This window comes from Phoenix dactylifera, chromosome 3, assembly GCF_051530095.1.
Source record: "Phoenix dactylifera cultivar Ajwa chromosome 3, Ajwa_hap1_PhDact_Kaust_v1.1, whole genome shotgun sequence".
Lineage (NCBI taxonomy): Eukaryota > Viridiplantae > Streptophyta > Magnoliopsida > Arecales > Arecaceae > Phoenix > Phoenix dactylifera.
The window spans coordinates 31,804,707-31,828,283 of record NC_143192.1 but is presented as its reverse complement, the minus strand read 5'-3'; the positions used below and the strand labels follow the sequence as shown (position 1 = coordinate 31,828,283).

General features: G+C 35.8%; 1 long non-coding RNA gene across 15 annotated transcripts; it reads left to right on the top strand.

Moving 5' to 3' along the window:
- Positions 1 to 1,453: 1,453 nt before the first annotated feature.
- Positions 1,454 to 23,454, top strand: LOC103705521 (uncharacterized). Of its 15 annotated transcripts, none has more exons than XR_016399827.1 (9): positions 1,457 to 1,757; positions 3,235 to 3,411; positions 10,621 to 10,816; positions 13,130 to 13,239; positions 15,434 to 15,595; positions 15,768 to 16,075; positions 19,622 to 19,792; positions 22,526 to 22,645; positions 22,817 to 23,454. It is a non-coding gene; the product is annotated as an uncharacterized LOC103705521 (long non-coding RNA). The 15 variants fall into 15 exon arrangements; XR_016399816.1 differs by lacking the exon at positions 22,526 to 22,645 and adding an exon at positions 7,989 to 8,043 and having other exon boundaries at positions 1,500 to 1,757; positions 22,820 to 23,454; XR_016399818.1 differs by lacking the exon at positions 13,130 to 13,239 and adding an exon at positions 7,989 to 8,043 and having other exon boundaries at positions 1,500 to 1,757; positions 22,820 to 22,955.
- Positions 23,455 to 23,577: the final 123 nt, after the last annotated feature.

Here is a 23,577-nt window from a genome sequence, read left to right as displayed (position 1 = left end):
TTATTTGTTCATTCATATATATATATTGATGCATTTATTTATTTTTTTTATTTTTCTTTTCTTTCTTTTTTTCTTTTTTCTTTTCTTTTCTTATTTTTATTTCCTTTTCTTCTTTTTTTTTCCTTTTCTTTTTTTTCCTTCTCTTCTTCCCTTCTTCTTCTTTCTTCTCCTCCCGCGAGCCGGCGGCGCCGGAAGGAGGGCCGAGCCGCGGCAGCTGCAGGAGGGGGCCGCGGGAGGCGGGGCTGCCGGCGGCGGCAGCCGCGGCTGGCAGCGGAGAACACCTCTCCTCCCGCTAGGCCGGCGGCTCCGGAAAAGGGCCGTGCTGTGGCGGACGTGAGAGGAGGGCGGTTTGCGGCCGGCGACGGCTGCAGAAGAGGGCTCATGAGGGGGCAGGGGCGGGGCCAATCCTAGCGGCGCGGCCGCGGGAGAGGGCTTGGGAGGGGGCGGGGCCGCAGGAGGAAGCTCGGGGGGGGGCGTGCCGGGGCCGGCGGCGGCCGCAGGAAGGAGCTCGAGCGGGGGCGGGGTCGCGGGAGGGAGCTCGGGAGGAGGCGAACCGGGGCCGGCGGCAGCCGCAGGAGGGAGCTCGGGCGGGGGCAGGCCATGGTCGGCGGAGGGGGGGTTCTTTTTCTTCTCCTTCTGAGAATGGGAGATGAGGAGGGTAGGGGCATTTTCGGCCTTTTAAAAAAAAATAAAAGGGGCTCAAGGACCGGAAGTTAAACTTGGTAAATATATTGGACGGAAGATTTTAAGAAACATAGAGAAACTCAAAAAGAGAAAATATTAAAAAGAAATATAGCTCCATGTTTCCACCGTTATTTAGTTTACAAAAATTTCAATTTGATTCTTAAGAGAACATCGTGTTAAAATGCTATTATAGGCCTATGTTTTCATCAATATCTTTGCAATTTTGATGCTTAATTAATATATAATATTATTTTTTAATTTTATGACGTTAGTATCGAATCTAATACCAGTTAGTACTATATCGATAGCGTATGGTACAGAATCTTTTTGACATATAAAACATCGATATCTCGGTTTCTCGTACCATCAAATTTGGATGGATATAAGGAACTATAATTATTTTAATATAATATTTAAAATTTAAATAATATAATTAATTTAATATATAAATAGTTAAAATTATAAATATACAAGCTAAGCACAAACAATGTTAATGATTAATTTAAAAAAAGCATATTGCGGTAGCAGCAAAGATAAATCAAAACTTTTTAGTTAAATATTAGGTGACATATATATAAATATATATATATAAATAATGTTAATAAATTGATTGAAAGTAACAAAAGTAATAACTGTTCAGTTCGTTTTTAGCTTTTGATGATAATAATTATTGGCTACAAGAGGACAAAGTTATAATTACTGGAGTTTGAAAAGCAGTTGAAAATAATTAATGGATTTGTGAAAAGAAGAAGAGAATGAACCGTTCTTTGTCGTCTTCTTTGTCTATGCAGCACCCAAGTGTCCGTAGTTTCGCTGAGAGCACCGGGGTTATCGTTATATTTTCCTCGCGAGAGCGCGGCGCGCAACCCTAAGCCGCCGTTGCCGATCAACCCGCCGGACGTGCTCCGACGCCCCGCTGCCGCTATCATCTCTCCTCTCTCTTTCTCTCGCTGGGGCTGATGAGAAAGGTGGCCCAAAATTGAAGTGAAGATCGATTTTATCATTTCCCCTTAAGAAATTGAAGGCGTTATCGTCTATTGTGACCTAGAAACAGCTAATTTTTGATAATTTTGGTAAGGAACAAGTTGTAATCTTTCCCTCTCTTATCTCCTCTCTTTATATACCGTCTTTCATTAAAGATTAGAGGCCAATGCTGATTAAGCAGTTATTTATATTCTATAGGTGTTCGATTTGATCGATGCTAATTCTCTTGCTTTTTTTTGCTTTAGTAAAAAGTGTATAGGGTTTTGGGAGTCTTGATCTTTTGGGGGATTTGTGGTATATGGTTGTGGGAGTGGATATTTTAGGGGATTTGTGGTCTGCTTGGGTCAATAAAAATAATCCTTAACTTTGTTAACATGTTACTAGAATGCAAATCCTGATTCTTTCTTATTTCTACAATCTTTCATGGATTGCTCGAGCAAGGAAACCATATACCTACTTACCTAGTTACCTCTGCGACATATTAATTTGAGAATAGTGTTGTTTATTTTCGATCTTATTTAGTGGTTTTATAGTGTCTGCTTAATTTATTTGTGGTGTTGATTTTTTCTTGATATTAGCGATTACTTGCTCCCATAATATTCTTGGTCAGTGGTTTTGCTTATTTATTTTTTGTTTTATCTGTCCTTTGCTAGAAGCAGTTCCTCCAGTGTTTCGTCTGGTTGTATATCTTGACTCCTTTCTAGTGTCCAAAATACCTTTTGCTGCCCATAGTTTCATAATTACATGCATTTCATATTGTTAATACCTTCAATTAATATCATCAAGCATTGTTATAAAAAGAAAATTTTTCAAATATTTCCAAACGTGAACACTTTTCAACTCACTGTTTAGACTGGTCCCTGTCGTAAACATAAGGTTAGGTCTTTTTCATCTTTCAATGATGCGAATACTGGTAGTGCCAACATTTACACATTCTGCAATAAATATCCAGATCAGAAAATCTTGGTGTTTTTTTATGGCAATGTTATAAAAATATCGATTTTCTTGAAGTGATCCACCTAATACTTCGCTTCCTTCTTCCGATTAACAAATACTTATGAAATTCGTTTATTTGGACTTGATAAGAATGTGAATGTATTCATTTGGTATTGTAGATTAGCAAGTTTCCATAATATATATAACTCCAATTAGTAAGGTTAAATATTGTTGGCTTGCAAACACTATTCATTATTGATTGTCCAATTCTTTAAAAGGATTTCTTCAATCACCCTGCAATTTTCCTCAAAAAACTCTTCTAAGGGAAACATTTATTGTCTATAGTGCCCTTTTTTCTCTTTTGAACTATAATGTCCGTTTTCCACCTACATGCTTTCATAAGAAAATGGAAAAATATCTTTACTGCTATACCTCACACATCAAGAAGGAATATTTAAATTGACAGGCATACCCTATTTTGGTAATAATTTTCCAAACTGGTTAGTGAAGCAGAGGTCAATTTTTTTTGTTATTTAACTTTACTGATGCATACGAAGAAGCAATTGAACTGCAAGTTAAATTTAATTTTAACTTTTCCATTACTTTCACCTGTTACCCTTTTATGTTCAGATTGAAACATTATGCATCAAGAATGCTTAAAAGCATGTACTCCTACCAAGAAATTATATAATAGTTGGAGGCTTGGGTTACACAAAGGCAAACCTCCAGATTTTTCTGTTGGCTTTATCTTGAGTGGCAATAAATATGAGAACCAGGGTTCGATCCTAACCTATCTCCATTGGAAAGGTAAGCTTTTAGTCTTAATTTTATTTGTTAGTGAAGATGTATGTGTATCATTTATATGAGTGCGATGCTATCTAGGACATTGTAATTATTATTTCAGTCTAATGATAGATTGAAATCTACCTTACGTTTGACTCAATTAAGTCTCAGTGGTGAGCCAATTTTCAGATTCTTATAAAAAATTCCTTACATTGCATAGCTATTAATCTAGGTTAACAAATCTTATATTTTAACTAAGTTATTAACTTATAAAGTTTTAAAATGCGAAACTCAATCCGGCAGGAATTCTGATCTTGTCGAGCCTTAGATTTGATCATGTTAGACTGCTCCATAAATTTAAATTGATTAGGATTTTGTTATGCATTATTTTGTGTTGCTATATGGATGGTGAAACCTTTTGATTGAGAGCCCCCGCCATTATCTCTTTATGGAATAAAAGCAGACATGCTTGTTTGTCCCTGTAGCTGGATTTTGATTTTTATCCTCTAAAAGAGAAGTTGTAAAAGTTCTTTGTGCGAATTGCCACCTATTGTGGCATTGCTCTTGCTATATTTATTATCTTGTTGTTAATCCATAGATCCAAGCGTATCATGTACAATCTAATAATAAAATTTATTTGCACATAAATATTCCATATTTTGTATGTAATATTATTTGATGTAGATCTATTGGCTCATACAAATTGCACATAGTAGATCACTTGGGTTGACTAGTGATTCATGATTAATGTTAGTCTTATATGAAGGCATATCAGAGTTATGTGACTATTTTCATTAATGGTTATGAAAATAGGGTATGATTATGATCCTCCATGTTAAATTTGAAAAGAAAAGTAATAGTTCATGGGGTCATGATTGGTCGGGATTTTCTTAAATTTGACTTTACCCACTAGATCTTGAAGCCTCAAAATCTCCTCGCCCCATATTGGTGCATTGACCATGTACAATACATTGTTTCTGAGCGGACTAAAGGAATCCCAAGCAAGAGTAGATGCACAACCACAAGCTTAGTCTTGTAGATGATAATGGCTGCTTAAACTACTATTCGGTGGTGTACGGTCAGTTAGATTTTGGAACCAGCAATGTTCCCTTACCAAAATAGAAGGGGAACTTGGTTCGACCCTTTAAGTGCTACAAGTGATGCCTCTGCAAAATTTCTTATTGATGGATGAAGAAATCTCCTCATCATCTAGAAAGTATTGTTTTATAATTTTGAGTTTAAAGAGTTTGTTTATGTTATGAAGTGAATATGAAGACTATGTTGTTGTTGGTTCTTTTTTTGTTTGTTGAGTAGACAATACAATTACTAGATAAATGATCAAAATTAAAGGAAGGTTCTTTGGTTCTTTTTCTTTTGTTGCTTAGACTTTGAAAAAGTGATTTTGTTGTATATCAAAAAAGCCAACCATTAGTTAAGATTTTTCGAGGTGATTTTTGTTCATGTTTAAAATCACGAAGCCATGGGAATATTGAATATTTCATTAATGATCAAAATTAAAATTCTTTGATTTAATTTAATCTATGTTCAATTCGAGTAATAAATGATTTCTTTTGTTAATTGTTTCTTCAATCTATAGCGTGTAATTTTTGAAAGAGGATGAGAACTATATCTCATAGACAAGGTTTGCTGAATCGGTACCAAGGGTTGTATTAGTTGGTGACTAGTTAGGTACGGTATAGGTCTGTACTGTGCCATTCTAGGGCATATTGAAACATGGAGGGGAAGGGGGAGAGGGAAAAGGAGAGAGAGGGAAGAGAGGGAGAGGGACGGGGAGGGAAGAAGGGGGAAATAGATTTGGACATTCTTTGGCCGACGACTCTTGGCAAAACATGTGTCTCCGGTGAAGCTCGGGATGAGGAGAGAGAAATCAAGAATGCCATGGAAACCCTAGATCGGTGATGTAGCTCCATGGATAGGGGGCAGGATTTTATAAATAAGCGGCTAAACTATCCCAGACCGGCGTCGATATGGTTTGGTATGGGCTGAACCCCATTGTTCGGGTTGGTTCAACAATCACTACCTTATACTATTTATTGTGCGAAAGGCTTTGATTGGGGCTGCATGTGAACCAACTTAGAAGCTTGAAGTCTCCTAATATCAATTGCATGCCTGACACTACAACAAGGAGCACAATTTCTTTATTTCTTCTATTTCTTCCATCTTCTATTACTTTATCTACATATGGGGCTGTAATGCTTCGTCGGAGTAATAGATCTCACCTCTTTTTGGTTTATTTCTTAATTTCCTTATATCAACCTTAGCGTACTTAAGGTTGTTAAATGATGATGTATTTATAATGGTGTTCTCCTAGAGATAGAATTACAACCTAAGCTCTTCCCTTGTTTGAATTTAAATAAAAATATAATTACCATCTTCTCCGTTCTCACATGCACCACACATGCCATGCTAAGATTAATATAATTTGGTTAATGTGGCCTAGGACCGTCTGAAGATGACTTGAACTAGGACTTGAGGGAGGAACAAGAGCTAGAAGTGCGGGGTCCAAGTAAAGAGAGCCCTTGCAATATCATGAGAGAGATAAGGGGGATAGGGGAGAGTGACATAACGGAGAAAGGAAGAAGAGGCGATTTGATCGATGAGGTTATGCTTCGAAGATCAACACACATTTAGAAGAAAATTGGATTGAAGAATCCTACATTTGATGAAAGAAATTCTCTCAAAAAAAAATCCTTCATTTGATGAAAGAAATTCTCTCTCTCAAAAAAAATTATTAATATCTTAAAGGCTGCTCGTTAAAATGTATTATGCCCATATTTTTAGGACATGATACTCTATCCCTAATTTGAGCATTTAAACCCGATACAGAATTATACTCGAAATGGGACTCAACAATAAGAAAATATACTAAAATTATTTTATTACAAATATGGACACTTGGCTAAAATTTGATACAATCCCTAATGAAAAATTTATAAGAAAATTTGTCTAAAACCTCTGAATCCTGTTCGCTCAAATGCTTCCTTACTACAGTCTTCACCCGCGAATCCGCTGCCTTCTCTGAGGTCTAGTTGGTTATAGTATCTATTGGTTGTACTCTGAGTTGCATCAGAGAGAGAGAGAGAGGTGGGCCAGGGATGGTGCATTGGGGGTTTCAGGCTGAAGCTAAGAAAATCTATCCGATATTAACTGTGTAAGCTTTTTTTTCCTTTTCTCTCTTCCTTTTGGGTTTAAAGGTCAAAAATTATAACAAAATCCTATGTAGGTAGGTATTAAAACATTAGACAAGCATCATCACTTCACATCATATTATATGGTTTGATTTGAACTATTTATTTTTAAATCATCACTTTTAAAGTGTTTAAACAAACTCATAACATTTTTTTTGTGACTCTCTTGAAGGAAAGACATGTTTAGCTATTATTGTCTTCTATTACAATGTCTTCCTTTTATATTACCAGTTAAAGTGCATATACGTATGCATATGCATGTCCATCCAATGAATAAATCATTAAGAAATTACTCTGCTATATACGAAAGGCATCTTGCCATTTGATTAGTTTAATGACATAAGTGCACTTCTATAGTTAGTGCATTATATTGACATGCTGGAACAACGCCTTATTTGATGCAAGAAGCATAGTGGACTAGTAAGTTCATTTCTTAATGTCAAGTTTTATTGTTAAACAACTATTTAACATTTTACGTAATGCTTTAAGAATAGATTAGTCATCAAGAAGTGTGTGTGCTTCTCATCAAGTTGTCTTCTAGGTTTTTGCAAGAATTGCACTTATGGTTTCATAATCATTGCATTTGTTGATAAGCAATATAATATTATATTCTCATCAGGCTTGACTTTGCAGTCATTTGATGATTGCTTCCCTAGGCTAACTAGAACATGCACAATCAACCCAATCAACAATCCATGTTATACACCATATATGTTGCAAGCTTGTGTGAATTTCTTGGCTCCTTTTGCAAACACATGTAGATTCATACACTGTTTATGAATGAAAGCTAGATGGGTCTTTGCCCAGCTTTCTCTCTCTCTGAAAAAATAAAGCTGGGCCACAACGTTAGAAAAAAGGTTTAGGGACAAATTGATAAAATTCTCTTTAGTAGTCACATTAATAATAAACAAAAAGAAATGATCCAAAATTTGGATATACTTTTGGTCAAGTTAGCTAGACTTGGAGATGATGACAATGGAAGCACTTGACAACATGTTATACATTTAAGCATCAAGCAATCAGTAATTGTAGGGTTCTATTGTCAATGTTAATGGACACGAGAAAGGAGCTAGCACATGATCTGGAAGCAGGTCTGTGCTGATTGCATCAGCTAACTTGCTTTCTTTCTAGTACTACATTACTACACCATCGAACACCTTGGTCTATTGCAATTGCATGCAACATAGGCTTTAGTGATGCTAGATCATTTTGATAAATGTTATATATCATCAAGCACCGGTGCAAAGCGAGTAAAGTTGCTGTTTTATAAAGTGTGTACATCATGTATATAATGAACAAATAAACATGTTTGTTTGTTGTTTATATATATGTATATATGCTTTTGATCCTCATAACTTGTGATATATTTCTCTCTTATGTTGTGATTTCCAGGCACAATCATATATACATGCTTCTAATGGAACATCACTTCAAACGTGTAAAAGAGGTGGTAACCATGTTCAATGTAATTGTTGTCCTAGAGTTTATCATAGAGGTGTATGCTTTGACTTCATAAGAAAATCTTATATACATGTACATGCTTACACACGCATATAGGATAGACTCCAAACTAAAATGTTAAATGATTGACTAAAGATGTAAAGATTCAAAAACTAATGATGGACCATCCAAATTGGAGATCCAAGTAGTTGATTTAATCTACATATCCAAAAATGCTTGGAATACAAAATCAAATGTTTTGGAGTGGTGGTATTAAAGGCAGCTGCATAGGCGCCTAGGCGGCTACCAAAAGTGCTTAATTTGGTTGAGCTGCCTAGTGCAAGGCTGCTTAAACCCTATGTATTTAAGAGTTTCATTTTCTATTTTCTTTCCTTATTGGACTCCCATATGAGATATGTGGGAGGGCAATGGATGGTATCACCAACCTAATAGCAGCTATTAGGTTGATCAACGGCAATTGACATGTGATCTGACAGTGACAATTGGAAATGATGCCTCAATGGCCATCACTAGTGCCAAGTTTGTGTATATTTCTTTCTTTCTTTCTTTTAAGGTATGCCATCTCGGTACCGGGCCCCGTATTGATACCGTCTTGTGACTATGTCGGTACGCCCGATACGAGGGCCGGTTCGGCATACCGAGTATCGGTACGTTTCCTATATCGCGTACCAGTTCAGTACCAGTATAGTATCGTACGTTCCATACCATCTGGTTTGATATGGTATTTCATACCTTGGCATTCCTTCTTTCTTTCTTTTTCGTCTTCTCCACCTCGTCCTCCGTCACCTTCTTTCTATAATTTTTTTTCTTCGTTTTCTTTTACTCCTACCACTAACCATTTTTCTGCTTGTTCCCCTTTTATTCTGCTTTCCTCCCCCATGATGGTTGTTGGCTGTGGCCCCGCAATCTGTTGGTTGTTGCTTCCTTCCCTCCCGCTTTTTGCTAAGTGCTAGTTGTTGTGGTGGCAACACTATTGTTGCTCTCCTCCTAGATTTTGTTCTTGGACTTTTTAATTGTGAATAATAGGCTTGATGCCACATATGGTGAAAAAAAGAGTGCATATATGATAAATGCACATGCTTATTTATCATAAGACTAGAGGTCTATATACTAAATCTTAAAGGGACTTCCTTCCTGGGTAGTCACCTAAGTGCCTAGGCAGTTCCTTAGGATGTATAAGGGGTCTGTGGCCTTGCCTAGGCAGTTTGAGAAGCTTGCTTTGGAGAATTATGACCTAAGCATCAAGTGGATATGAAAATGAATTGTGCTAGTATGTTGATATACATGATAAATTGAAAATTCACTTCATTGATCATGATCTACATATTATATACCATTACTAAAGGAACATATTTCAATGATTAGATATAGCGAAACATAATAACATGATATTACAATTGTAATTTTGCCCTTTAGTAATGGGCAAACTGGACGGTTTCGCCCGTTTCGAGCCATACTGGTGGCTCACCGGTACGATTCCGACTTTAAAAATGGCTCGCTGCTGGAGCTAGAGAAGAAGAAGAGAAAGAGAGAGCGAGCGGGGGAGGGAGGGAGGAGCGGCGGTGAACGTCGGCGGAGGGCCGGCGGAGGCCGCGGCCACGGCTAAAAAATTTTAAAATTTTTAAGTGAAGTGGGCAAACTGCTTGTCGACTTCACTTAAAATTTTTTAAATTTTTTAGCCGCGGCCTCCGCTGGCCTTCCGCCGGCGTCCGCCACCGCTCCCTCCCTCCCTCCCCCGCTCTCTCTCTTTCTCTTCTTCTCTGGCTTTGGCTCTAACAGGTTTTTTCTCTCGGTACGGGCCCGGTACGGAGACTCGTTCTGCCAGAGAATCAGTACAGTATCTGGTACCGGTTCCTCCGACACTGATCTTGGATTTTTGGAAAATGATGAAATGCATGCATTAGTCATTCTAATTTTCAGGATTTTTCTTTCACTCTCTGAAATGTGAATCCTTTTATGAAAGATTTAACATTAGTGCATAATCCTCTCCCCTTTATATATATATATGCATCTTTTTTGCCAAATTATTCGATAATGCGCTTCATTATCATTAGTGTAGTATGTCACTATGTTATGGCTATATAAATGGGATGTTTAGGAAATTTAAATGCATGCATTACTAGTGCTATGAGAACTAGTTAAACCATGTAGGTTGACCCGCTCAACTTGTCACTGCTAACTTTTGCATGTTCAGCCAGATCTAAGCCTAGAAAATTCCAAAACTTGATAATCTAATGACTCGAATTGTTTAACCCAAGATTTGCCACATCGCTGCATACCGCCCCGTACCAGACATTTCTTACTATACTGGTACTAATCTAAACTCGGTACAAGATGCGTACCTTGTCTCGGTATGCTGAACCAACCCCATATCGAGCGTACTGACACTATACCAGCATAATATGGTATGGGGTCCGGTATCGAGAGGACAAACCTTGGTTCAACCGTTTGAACCACTTGTTCAAACTAATTTCAACCCATCCAAGTTGATAATGAATAGAAAAATCATTTTCCAACAATGCAAAATAATTCGCCTATTAATGCATATGTTGCCATGTTGCAGTGGCTTATGGCATGATTTGAGTCAGTACTGGAGGTGGAGCATGACGTGACCAAGAAAGAAGGTGACATGGTGGATCTTACTGCAAGATGATGGTTTTGACAGGAATGGAGGCGAGGCATTAGATCTCATGCAACAGATGATTAGCCTAATCTCGTTGAATCAGAGCAAGATGGATGGATCTGCTATGGCCTTAAAGGTAATGTAGCTGCCTAATCTTATGGTCTTCGAGGTGAAGCGGCTTAGATCTGGTGAAATATGGCAATCTCGCTGCCCATCTCCTAGTTTTAGGTGGTATGCTAGGGGAGGGATGGTGGGATGAGTGGTTCGATGTTAAAATGATGGGGGTAAAAAGATGATTCAGGTCACTCCACTGTTTTGGAGTTAGCAAAGAAAATATAAAGCATGAGCAGGGGCATTGAACCTTTCCTTTTTAAGTTCACTAGTTGACCTGCAGTCGAACCAGAAACCCTTAACCCAGATAACCCAGTGGTTTTGTCTAGGTTGCCAAGTTCAGAATATTTGCATTATTTATTCTAATTTAAGGTTCTTTTTTTTTTTTTGCATTTGCACCCTTTGGAACTATAATATCTACTTGTTTATCCTTATGCATATTTGCACATTGGCACCATTAATTACTTGAATTGGTGCATAATCACTGTTAGAATTAAGAACTGTGTGCCAAAAGGGAATATCCATAAATATAATCTCGCAGACAATTATCTCCAGATAATTTTACCTACTATTACCATTTCATTCAACGAAAAAATATTATTATTTTTCGTACTAAAGATCTCGAAAGGAGGAAGATGCTTGAAGAAACTGTTGGAAGGAGAAAAAGATGCATGTAAAAGGCATCATATAGGGAAGAGGAAAGGCTTGGTCAACTTACCTTAGTCACGGAGTTAATTGGAGGGAGAATAGGTCATTCATTTCTTCAGTTAAGTCCTAACCTAGAGACTTGTTATGTTTATATGAAAGATGGTTGATGGAAGGGCCTATATGCACAGTTTACCATATTTACATGGTTTGATATACAAACATGGGTATGAATAATCTAGATATTCTAGAGGCACTCATAAATTTGTCAATGTGCTCATGCAAAATTGAATATACCTGCTACGAATTGTTTATTTTGGAAACTTGAATTAGATGCATGCTAAGATAGATGATGTCTGATTGGCGGCTATGATACACTGGTATGTGCAATGACTAACATCCTTTTGGATTGATATAGGTTGGGTTTATTAGGTAAACACAAATTTATGAAATGCATAAGTTGATATGGATTATATATAATCAGTGTCTTTGGCAAACTACATTAACAAGGACAAGAAATTTCCTTTTGCATAGCTATGCGCTCTATATTTTACAATTGATTGGATATAGATCTACCATGGCTAATGTCCTTATCCATATACATATTTATTCAGCAGATACAAATTTAGTTATGGATTTCGATCAGATACTAAAATTTGTATCCATATTTATTATAATCGGATTAGATATGAATTAGATACAAATTATCCATATTTGATTAAAGGAAACTGCTATGTGATTCCCAAAGGTACTTGAAAAGGCTGTAAACTCCATCGTTTGGGAAATCATCCAAGGCAAACTTGGTATTTTGAAACAAAAAATGGATAGAATCTAGACTTTAGTAATATTGTTATTGGTTCAAAGACATCCGGACATGAATTGGACAGTGGTGAGAAGAAAACAGAAGAATTTAACTAAGCTTCTAGTCTATATTGCTTTTTTTCGCGAAATATAGTTTAGAATTGAAATGGTTTATATATAAGAAAATTTGGAGAAGAATTTAAACACAAAAATCAGTTGCAATATCAGATATTTGTGTCAACAAATCATGCAAGTTTTAAAATACAAATTTGGTAAATTTTATAAAATCAAAATTAATTAATGACTACGGTTTGCTGTCATATATAATAAGAAATGAATTTAACTCATGATTTTGTGTGTGTTAAAGCAATGCATAGATGATTCATATCATCAACTGCTAAAACAACAAAAGTTGCTGTTTATGTTGTCATGCGGTCGAAAGCAAAGTGTTCTCATTGGAGCAATATGCGATGCATGAGGACTTTGGCATTTTTGCATTATTAGATATTTGTATAATCAAATTATTCATGTTTAAAAAGTAAATTTGGTGACTTTTGTGCAATCAAACTTAATGAAGTTTTGAGTATGAGCTATGGTTTGCTGTCGTATATAACAAGAAATTAATTTAAGGCATGGTCACGTACGTTAAAGCAACACAGATGATAGCAAATTGTCCACTGCATACCAAAGGTGTGGTTTATATTCGTTATGCAGTGTACCTCCAAAAAAAGTTTGGTATGTAGAGGAAAATAAAGTATTTTCATTGTAGGATTATGCGATGCATGAGGCCTCTGGAGTTTGTATTTATAATTGATCTCATTTGCCGTCCCACAATATCTTTCTTGCATCCATCCCATTTGAACATGGAGACAATGTTTTCGGTGCAGCACAGGTCTAAGTCATGCCTAACCACAAAACATCAAGTTTGATGAAGGCCTCTAGGAAACCCAGCAGAATTCACTCATTCTACTAGTCCACTCCAGTTTTAGAGGACCAAAAACTGTAAGTGCTATGAATGCAACCTCTTTTTTGCCCTTCCTTTTGAAATTTCATTCTTGTTGCCCTTATTTGCAAAATGAGGCTCAACTTTCCTCTTCATTATTTCTTGTTCCTTACTTTTGAGTCCAATCCTTGCTTGGTAAGGGCAACTGAGCCCAACAACCAAGATCCAGTTTCAGGGCTGAGCAAACCCCACTTGTGATGAGGCGCCTCTGCTCTCTCAAGGCTGAGTGAACCCCGCTTGTGCTCTGGCATGGTGCAAGGCTTTCTTGAATAAGTGTTTCCTTTCCCCATAATGAGCTAGGAAAGAAACTGACGAGTGGACTTCACTTGTGCTCCAGCATGTTCCTTGAGAAGAATGAGGTAGTTGGCCTTCTATTCTTTGGATTGCAGATCAAAGTGGAACTCGACCCTTAACATTTGATGCTGAAGGCTTTGGATGGATGGTGGAGATGCATAGATAGAAGTTTCATGGAAGCCAAGGAGGAACCTAGGGCAAAAGTTAGAAATTAGGAAAAGAAAGTGGAAATAGGTTGGAATTGGCTTGTTTGATATTTTTTGTTATCTGGAATTAGATTCCTCAAGGAATCTCTGAATCATGATGTGTCCAAATTTGAGAATATTTCAAGGTTTTCTTTTTTGAGATCCATACCATATTTTAGATGGATATAGATATAGATCTGGATTTGTTCAGACTTTATCTGACCCGTTTTCAGCCTTAATGCATGATAGTTAATTATGCACTGTGACATGGATATGGGATACTGATATAATGCATTATACATAAATGAATATAACAAATGTTGAAAAAGTAGGAAATGTTACAGCTAAGATATCACATTCTGTAGTTATCATTATCATTTGCATGTGTGAAACAACATCCATAAAGCATGGTGGGTCATCAAAATATTATGTTACGTACTTTATACAATTATTTGAACATCCACAAGATCTATCATTTAATCATCATTCAAATCCATAGAGTATATCCATAAATTAGGCCATAATTTTAGTGAAGCAAACTCCAAAATTTATTATTCGTCATTATGAGGTAAGCATTTATCAAAAAGGAAAAAATGAAGTAAATAAATTGTCGCCCCCCATTATTGGAGATATTGTGGAGATATATCTGGCGTATTCAATGTGTATCTGAAATCTTTGTCTTAATTTTGAAAAATAGGTTGCATAGAAGTATTTAACAAATATTGATATCTGATACCTTATTCGATATGGAAATGACATGCAATTGAAGTTTTCATGCTTCCTAAACTGTTAGCAGCTATTGAAATTTAGATACATGAGGATGCCGAATTTTCTTTTGAGCCTTCCTTTTTGTATATCTTTAATAACCATATATTATCAAGGGGCATACCTGTTATCTTATTCTGTAAAGTTGGTTGCTTAGGGAGATCCAAAGATGACAATTTTTATTGCCTATCTATAATGATGTGTAAGAATCCAAGGAGAATGAATCATTCTATTAGAAGTGACTCTTTGTACCACCATTAAAGGAACATTAATCCCAAAGAAGGAAAATGGATAATGTAAAGTTGAGAAAAAAACTTGTACTTATTCTTTTCATTTGTGGGCGATTTCTTAGTTGTGGCACCTAGTCTCAATCGCATCTAGTCTAGATGGTTATGTATGTATAAGTTTTGTATATCTGACTCGCTCGACTTTCTTCAAAACCCTTGACATTAGATGCTTCATGGAATTATTGTTGAACAGGAATCATAATTTTGGGGATACTTGGGGCTAAACCCCATCATAGGTGTTATGACTCCTGAAGATAAAGAGGAAGAATGCTTGATATCCCTTTGTTAACTTCAGATGACTCTCAGGATCTTTGACTGCCAATATAGAAGCTCTAAAGGAGTAACTGAACATTTTTGCCTCCATAGAAGTTTCTTGATATCATGGTCCTTGTTGAGTTCGTATCAGTGAATCTACCTGGAGGCATTAGTTGGCAAGGCTGTCTAATTGCCATGGCAAAGTTGATTCAAGCTAGACATTTTATTTTAACACAAATATCAGCATTACTTCTAATAAGAAAGATAAAACTTGCACTATCTTATGCAGTCTGCTAAAAAGATTCTACAAACTTCACCTCTATTCTGTCAGTCACTTGCAATGTTTACATATTCATAAAAAAAGTTTCATGTTTTTACTTATGGGATACATTTTTTAATTTGTCTAGAGCCGTCTCAAAATACTCTGCTCGACTGGCTCCTATATGTTGACTGATAATGGAGGATCTTGCAGCAAGAGAAGTGGTTTAAGCATCTCTCTTTCTAGTCCTAATGGTCATGTGCTTGGTGGTGGTGTTGGTGGATTGCTCATGGCTGCAACCCCTGTACAGGTAACTAGTTTGGACCTCTTGTTATATTTTATGCAACTGAGTTCTGATATGCTATTGCACTTTGGGCATGTGTAGTTTTGATAATACTTTGAATCTCATCTTGTGTCAATTTTCCCCATTTTTTCGTATTTGGACTTTTGTGGAGGTATTGAGTATCATTGTTTATTTGTAGGTGATAGTGGGAAGTTTCATGTAGAGTGGATGAACAGGGAAGGACAAAACCAAGACCAGCCAAGAATCAAATGTTGAACCTGAGAATCCAATGGAGTATAAAAAGAACACACCATCCGGTGCGCCGCCCAACTAAAATCTCACCTCCTCTGTCCTGGGAGGATGGCCTGGTTTGAGGCTAAGGGACATGTGGAATGCTCACATTGATATTGAGTTGAAGCTCATGCTGGTTATTTGTACCTAGACAGGTGGTGTGTATATGTGGCACTTGTAGGATGATGGGGAGCCTTAGGAAAGTAGCAACATTATGTGAGTCTTACCGATCTTGCATCTTGTTCCTTTATAATCTCATTTTTACTAATTTCATTTTGCAGAAGATGCCAACCATGTTGTTGCCTTGTGGTGTGAATTTTTTTGGTTATCTCTATTGTCATATTTAGCATTAGATGAGGTTATGTATTGCTTGTACATTATTGCTATGCTGTCTTCTACTTGAGATACTCTCATGAAATTAATCATGCAGGAATTCAGTTTCTTCCCTGTTGTCTCAGGCAGCAGTAAATTTTCACGATATCAACATGTGATGACAAAGCCTTTTTCAGTTTTAGTGTTGCCTGTAACCCATTTGAGTGCTTATCCTATCAAATTTTTAGTCAAGTCTTACATGTGCAATATTCGCACGTTATTGCAAATTTACTTTTGGTCATTTTCACCAGATCTAGTGGTATGCTCAGAGATGTGGTTCATTTGGTTTGTCATCATAATGTTGTCAGACTACTTGAATCTGGCCTATAATTTCAGATTTTTATGGCAGGCTTTTGTTGGTCCAAATTAAATTTCTATGTGGTATATATCCACTTAGATCTAGTTAGATCATGATTGGACATTGGGGGTCTAAAAACGATGACTGAAACCGTTGGATATGATCTACCACCTCTAAACTGCTTATACACCAAAATCTTGTGACTTAGAGACCCCTAGCCTATATACCAAGTGGTAAAAATACATTTATTATTTCGTATTTATTTAAACTGTCCAATTTTTAACCACTTGATGCATAGGCTAAGGATCTCCAAATCACAGTATTTTGGGTGTGTAAGCAATTTGGAGAAAGTAGATCACATCCAACAGCTAGGATCATCGATTTGGACCTCCATCATCCAACCATGACTAGACTGGATCTAAGTGGAGACCCACTTGACCAGGACCTTGTCTACCTAACCAGATCATTGATGTTGGACCCTTCTTTATTACAATTTGCAAATAAAGACATCCACTTTAATATTTGCACATCACATGTATATTTCTGCATCATTTGATGCATGTTATACATGGAAATCTAACATGGATGAAGGAATTTGCATATGTGCGATAAAATCCATAAAGCTTAGTGAGTCATCAAAATAACACAGTACATACTTTATACAATAGTATGTACATTCACAAACCCTATCACTTGGTCATCATTCAAATCCATCAACTATAATCCATTCTTTATATTACAAAATTAGTGACAAACTTCAAAATTTATTATTCATCATTATAAGGTCAACATTCATCTAAAAGAAACTGATGTAAATAAATCCTTGCTCCTCATTATTGGAAATATTTAGGGAGGCATCTGAGGTGTATTTAGGAAGCATCTAAAACCTTCTTTTAACATTGAAAAGTAAAATACTTAAAATAAGTATGTGGCATGGATCCTTGAAGTGTCCGACAAATACTCATATATGATACCTGCTGATATGGATGTTATGCAAATTGGAGTATCTATGCTTCCTAAACTTTCAGCAGCTATTGAATATTAGATACATGAGGATGCACAATTTTCTTTTGCATTGTTTTGTATGTCTTTTGATAACCATATTATTATTGAGGGGCATATATTTCTATTTTATGCTGTAAAGTTAGTTGCTTAGGGATATGCAAAAATAACAATTTTCTATTCCAATATATTTATATTTTTTAATGATATTAAAAAATCCAAATGATTGGCTCTACAATATTGCGTGATCTAAAATTTTTCTATTTTTACCCAAAGATGAAGGCAAAATGTGGTTTTACAAAATAATTCTTTTAGGATGAAAGAACATACAAGGAGAAGGAATCATTGTATTGGAAGTGACTCCTCAAGCCTCCATTAGAGGAGCATTAACCCCAAAGACGGAAGACAGATTATATAAGGTTGAGCAGGAAAATAGGGAAACTAATAGCGTTGTTAATTGGGTGATTGCTAACGTGGCTAGTTACATAAGGGCTATGCTGTGGGACTTTGCTGCCGTTGATAACCCCAGCTTCTGGATCTTCTGTATGCTGACTCTCGTGGATGTATTTATCCAAGGAGTATATAATACACTGTCCTGCAGAGAGAGAGAGAGAGAGAGAAACTTGAACTTAAACTAATGTTTGTCAAAATTCTACTACATTGTTTTGCCCTTTTTGTTACCCTAAACTATAATGACTCTGGAGTATAGATTCTAGGGAACTTATTCGTAATTCTACGACTTGGATTAGAAGTTGTCAAGTAAGTCAACAGATTAAAAAAATGAGGAAGAGAGGTATATGGCGTGCAAGGATGGTTATACTTTCATTATTTTCTTGCTCCCCCTTCCTCTATCTCTCATTGGTTTGTCCTTCTTTTAGGCCCCTAAAACACTCATCTGCAGCCCTCATAGATGATGTATGAGTATGGAGGTTAGGTGCTCTGTAATATCTCTTCAAATTTAAGTTGGGACTACTATAGCTGCCAATCTTCCTTACCTGCCTTGGATAAGTTATGAATTCCCCACAACTTAAAAGAGGGACTAACATGGAAAAAAGGGACCATAAATGACACTAAAACTCAACCATTGGTCAATTATACACTGTAAAACTTACAATAACGCTTCTTAAAACACAAAATGGCCAAAAATAGATCACTTATGTCTCAAAATCATCTCCCTAAGACTTAAAAAAAAAAAGGTCATAAAACAAGCTTATAAAATAAGCTAAATCAGTCTACACCAAACCTGAACCTTATATGCCATAAGGTGAAAATGAAGGTTTGAAATGCATGTACAATTATTTAGTTATGATGGACTGTTACCACAGTCGCATTATTCTTTATTAGGATTTCAATATTTCCTGGTAAGCCAAAACTTTTGTTACTATCTTTTTTTCCGAAGCAGTCTACTGAGTTCTTCTCAACGGTTTGCTCAAACCTTTCCCTATCATGGCTCTTTCGGAATGCGCCAAATTTTCTAAGCAACGTGGAAAAGTGCAGGGATTTGGTTCTTTGCATATCTTCATGTACTGATAGGAGGGATTGTCATTCCCTGTGAAACATAGTATATTACACATATTGAAAGCCTTTTATTGTCTTTTTGTTAATACCAACCTTATGAAACAAAATCTTTCAGAAATGTGTCTTTTCCATTGTTCTAGTATGTTTCTTTCTTTCCTTCAAGAGTGATTCCTTTATTGGGTGTGTTAAGGTCTTTTTATTTTATATGGTAAACTTCCATTTATAAACTATTCCAAGGACATTCATTTTGGCATTTACTTCTGTCCATAGTATGCTACTTTTGGAATCTTCCAAAAGAAGTTTAATTAGAATATCCTCAATTTTACCCAACTAACCCAGCTTGTCATGTTACTATTTCATATCATCACTGTCTATTATAGTATTCATATTGCATGAATCACAGAATCAATTTTTATATCATATATCTTGATGATACATTTTTACCACTTTACAATAATCTTAAATTTCATCACATGTTTGTGCTTGGGATTGATGTGGAGGACTAATTTGAGATATTACATATCTAGTTTCTTTTTTCTTTCTGACTAAACTTATAGCTACTTCATTTTCAGGATTTCAATTGAAATGGTATGTATTAGTATGTAAAATCTGGCACATTGCTGTGCATACCATCAAAAATTCAAGGGCTAATATATGCAAAGGCAATTTTATTGCTGGCACCATCTCAAACAAGAGCAGATTAGAGACTCAGAGTTCGATCTTACTCACCTCCACCTGCGAAGGTAACATGTGACAATTAACGTATCAAGCTTTTAATTTAGTGTATCTTTAAGAAATGGAAAGTTTTTGCTAGCTTGGCATGTTTGAATATAATTTCAGTTTGTTGGTAAACATGCACGTAATTAATTTTGACTTGGTGTGGGAGCAATGTTGGTCACTTTGATCAAATCTGTCTCAACTTATGAGTTTAGCTGTATGCCTCAATTAAATTCAATTCATGATCATTCAATTAAATTTTGATCATTCAATAAATTCAGACAATTTATGTTGGAACTTGTGATTCAGTTCTATAAATTTATCTAAATGATTATGACTTGAAAAGTTTGCATCATGTTAAAACATTTTTTGGGGTTTGCTAGCAAATGAGGACATGCTTCACCTTTGTAGGCTTGCAGTACTTTTATTTTTAGTTGATAAACCTTTTCTTGTATTTGTTCTTTTGTGGGGATATCTATGTGATTTTCTAGTCCTGGTTTTAATTTTATACTTTGTTCTATTTCCTTTGTACATTATTTGACCAATTGTTACACCATCCTATATTTATAATAAAAGTCTCATTTCTGTGTGGAAATCAGATAAATACATAGGACTCTATAATCATAGGTAGGAAATAGTATTGCAAATATTGGAATGTATTATGGTCCTCATCTTAGATACCCTTTTCTGGGTTCATATTAATGCTTATTCAGTGAAAGTTCTGATTATATGCAATCTTCATGTGTGCATTTTTTGTAACGGCATTATGCTGCATGACTTATTTAAATGCATTTATTATAAATTTGTAGCTTAACAGAATTCTCAAAAGGACATATTTGAATCAATGGCAATGGTTTGATTTGATTCATTGATATGAAATTACTAATACAAAATTGGAGTTTAATTTTTGTTTTACCAAAGGCTGTACAATTGTTTGTCATGTATGTTATTAAGGTTCATTGTCAGATGCAAGTTCTCTATATTAAATATATAAGAAATGCTTAAAATCCCAATATTTATTACAAGTGACTTAGATTATGTTTTGCTATTTGCATGTGTTTTTGGTTATAGTTAGATGAATTTAACTAATTGCAGATGTATGTGAGTTGTGTTACGAAAGTAGCTTTATTGAATTAATATGTTTGATGAAGGTTTATGTTACCTGACAGCTGATTTAATGGCAACGGTGCCACAATCATTTTCTGCAATTCAAGGATTTATATGTTTACCAATAAGACTGGTTGTCGAGACATAGATTCATGTTAAGGTAACAAAACTTGCTCATTTTACAGTCAAAGAGGGCAATAACCTCTACCTCTAGTGTGAATGATGGTATGTGACAGATTTGATAGGCAGCCAGAAAGAATCTTGATGAGATTTTTCATTTTCAATTTAAACCAACGTCTACAGGGAATTGGGTGCAGGCAATAATTGCTTAGTTAATACAAATTTTCCTTGTACCTTGGTTGTGGAATTTGTCACTACTAAAGGTTGTAAATGATTCATGGTCATTTTATTTTCCATAGAAATTTCCTGAGCTCACCTTTACCTAATGTATGATATTTGGATTCTAAGCCTTCCTCAAATAGGATCCAAAACTAGTTTTCGCATTAGCTCTAAACAAATGGTGAATGCAAGAAAATATAGACTTTGTTACCAACTTCTAGATGTGAAAATAATGAGCTGAAATTAGTACTAAGCACCTCTGTCTTGGCTCATCATTTGAAAGGGTTATCTGAGCTGAAGTCAAGCTTGACAATATACGTTTGGCCTTGGTTCATTTGTTAAACAAACTGTGCTTGAATGAGCCGGTTATTGAGCTGAACTGAGCTTTTATTTACTTTTGCAAGTCCAATGTGTTCTGGCTCATTCAGCCATTAGTTTAATTTTTAAAAGAAACATGGTGCTTAATAAAATATAGATGAACCAAAAAAAAATCGAAAAAGGAAAATAACTAAATCTAAGCCTATTCTGATACCTATCTATATTTGAATTTCTCAACAAGATGCTCATATTGGTCTGTTGCAATAATAAACTAATGAGTATTGAAGGATCAGAATTTCCACTGGAAGATGGTTTTGCAGTTAAGACTTGGTCCACATTACGATTAAAGGTAAGCCTACTTGAGATGATGAAAGTTGGAAAAATAATCACATTAAGTAACACTACCATATTGGGATCCCTAAAAACCAAGCCATGTTTAACGTTGTTTTCTCCTTTCAATCTGAAGCAAATGGTGGTTTATTGTTTGTAGAGATTGTTAAAGGGAGGTATGCCTTTGGCTGATGAATAAAGGAATCCAATTATTAAGACTTGCCACTAGAAGAATGCAGCTATATGATCATGTATATCATGGCCATCATATAATGCCATGTAGGTGATTGTTCTGCTTTTCGTCGTTGCTATAAATAGTTTCCTTGGGCTATTGGTTCTTGATGATGATGATCCTTTCCCATAGTCCTAACAATGAGCTGACAATTTAATTTATCATTCTTCCATGACCATAAAATGAGTTTCATACTATTATGCTGAACCATCAACATTCACTTTTATGTTATCATCCAAATGTTATTAATCGGATTGTTAGTTTGACAAAGCTGAGAATATTTGTTTTTAGCACGGTTTGTGAGTCCATGTTTCCGTTTTATTCATGAAATTTATTAACTTGTCACTTGTTTTGTTTTGCAAATATTTTGAGCGGCACTTGCATCTGTAAAAGTTGTTCCATTTATACTTATAGCCATACATTTTAAATGCAGGGCATGCTACCATGATTAAAGTCGCCAAACCCAAATATCATGATGCCTTGACATAGAGCATTGAGAATCCACAATGCCTATAATGAGGAGCATTGCTGTCCAGTGCTTATTTTAATTTATGTAAATGTTATCATAAGTTAGCCAATCATGAACATTAGGATTGTAGTTTATGCTACTTATTTCTTTTTTTAACTATATAATATACATTTTGGATTTAATATATATTACATTTATCTTTTGTTTAAGAAATTTTCATTTGTTAATACTAAATAAATTTTTCAACCCCAAAAGCAGGGGAGCTTTTGGCAGGAGAAGTATTCACCAAACTCCTTGATGGAGGACTGTTGGCAGTCAAGGCTTTCTGCGAGGGACCCTACACGAGGACAACTAAAAGGTCGGATTTTCACCATGGATGTGCTAAGATGACATGCTGATGAAGCTTGCCATGGTACTTATGGGAGAGACAAAAAAGTTCGAGAAGGTAAAAAATTGCAGCTGCAATGTTGTTGACATATGCATATGGTACTTGTGGAAAGGAATATTGGGAAGTATTGTCACCTTTAGGAAAGACCCATGATCTTAAAAAATTGGCACAGCAATTTTGATGTATACATATGATACTTGTGGGGAGGCTGGTCACAATGCAGTCATCAGAAGAAGATCCAAAAATGTAAAAGATTGCTGCAATATCTGTTGTGCGTGTCTAATGGTACTCGTGGAGATGACTCCTGAGAAGTATAGTCGGCCCCTCTTAGGGGATACAAGAATGTGAGATTTTTACTGCAATGTTTGTTGCCATTTATCTTTTTTTTGTATGTGTGTTTTCTTTTCAATTTCTGTACTTACGATGGAATTTGATGTTACAATATTGTTTATCTGTTCTCTAGCTTGAGACCTAATTAGTAATCAAATCATTTTACTCGCCAGCAGACTTCAGCAGCACCTCGTCCCTATTTAACTACCACTCATGCTTTTCAATCTCCTTGTTGCTTGTTGTAAATTGAATATGCTTTACTATGCATTTTGTTGCCATTGAGTTGTTGCAGCCGTTG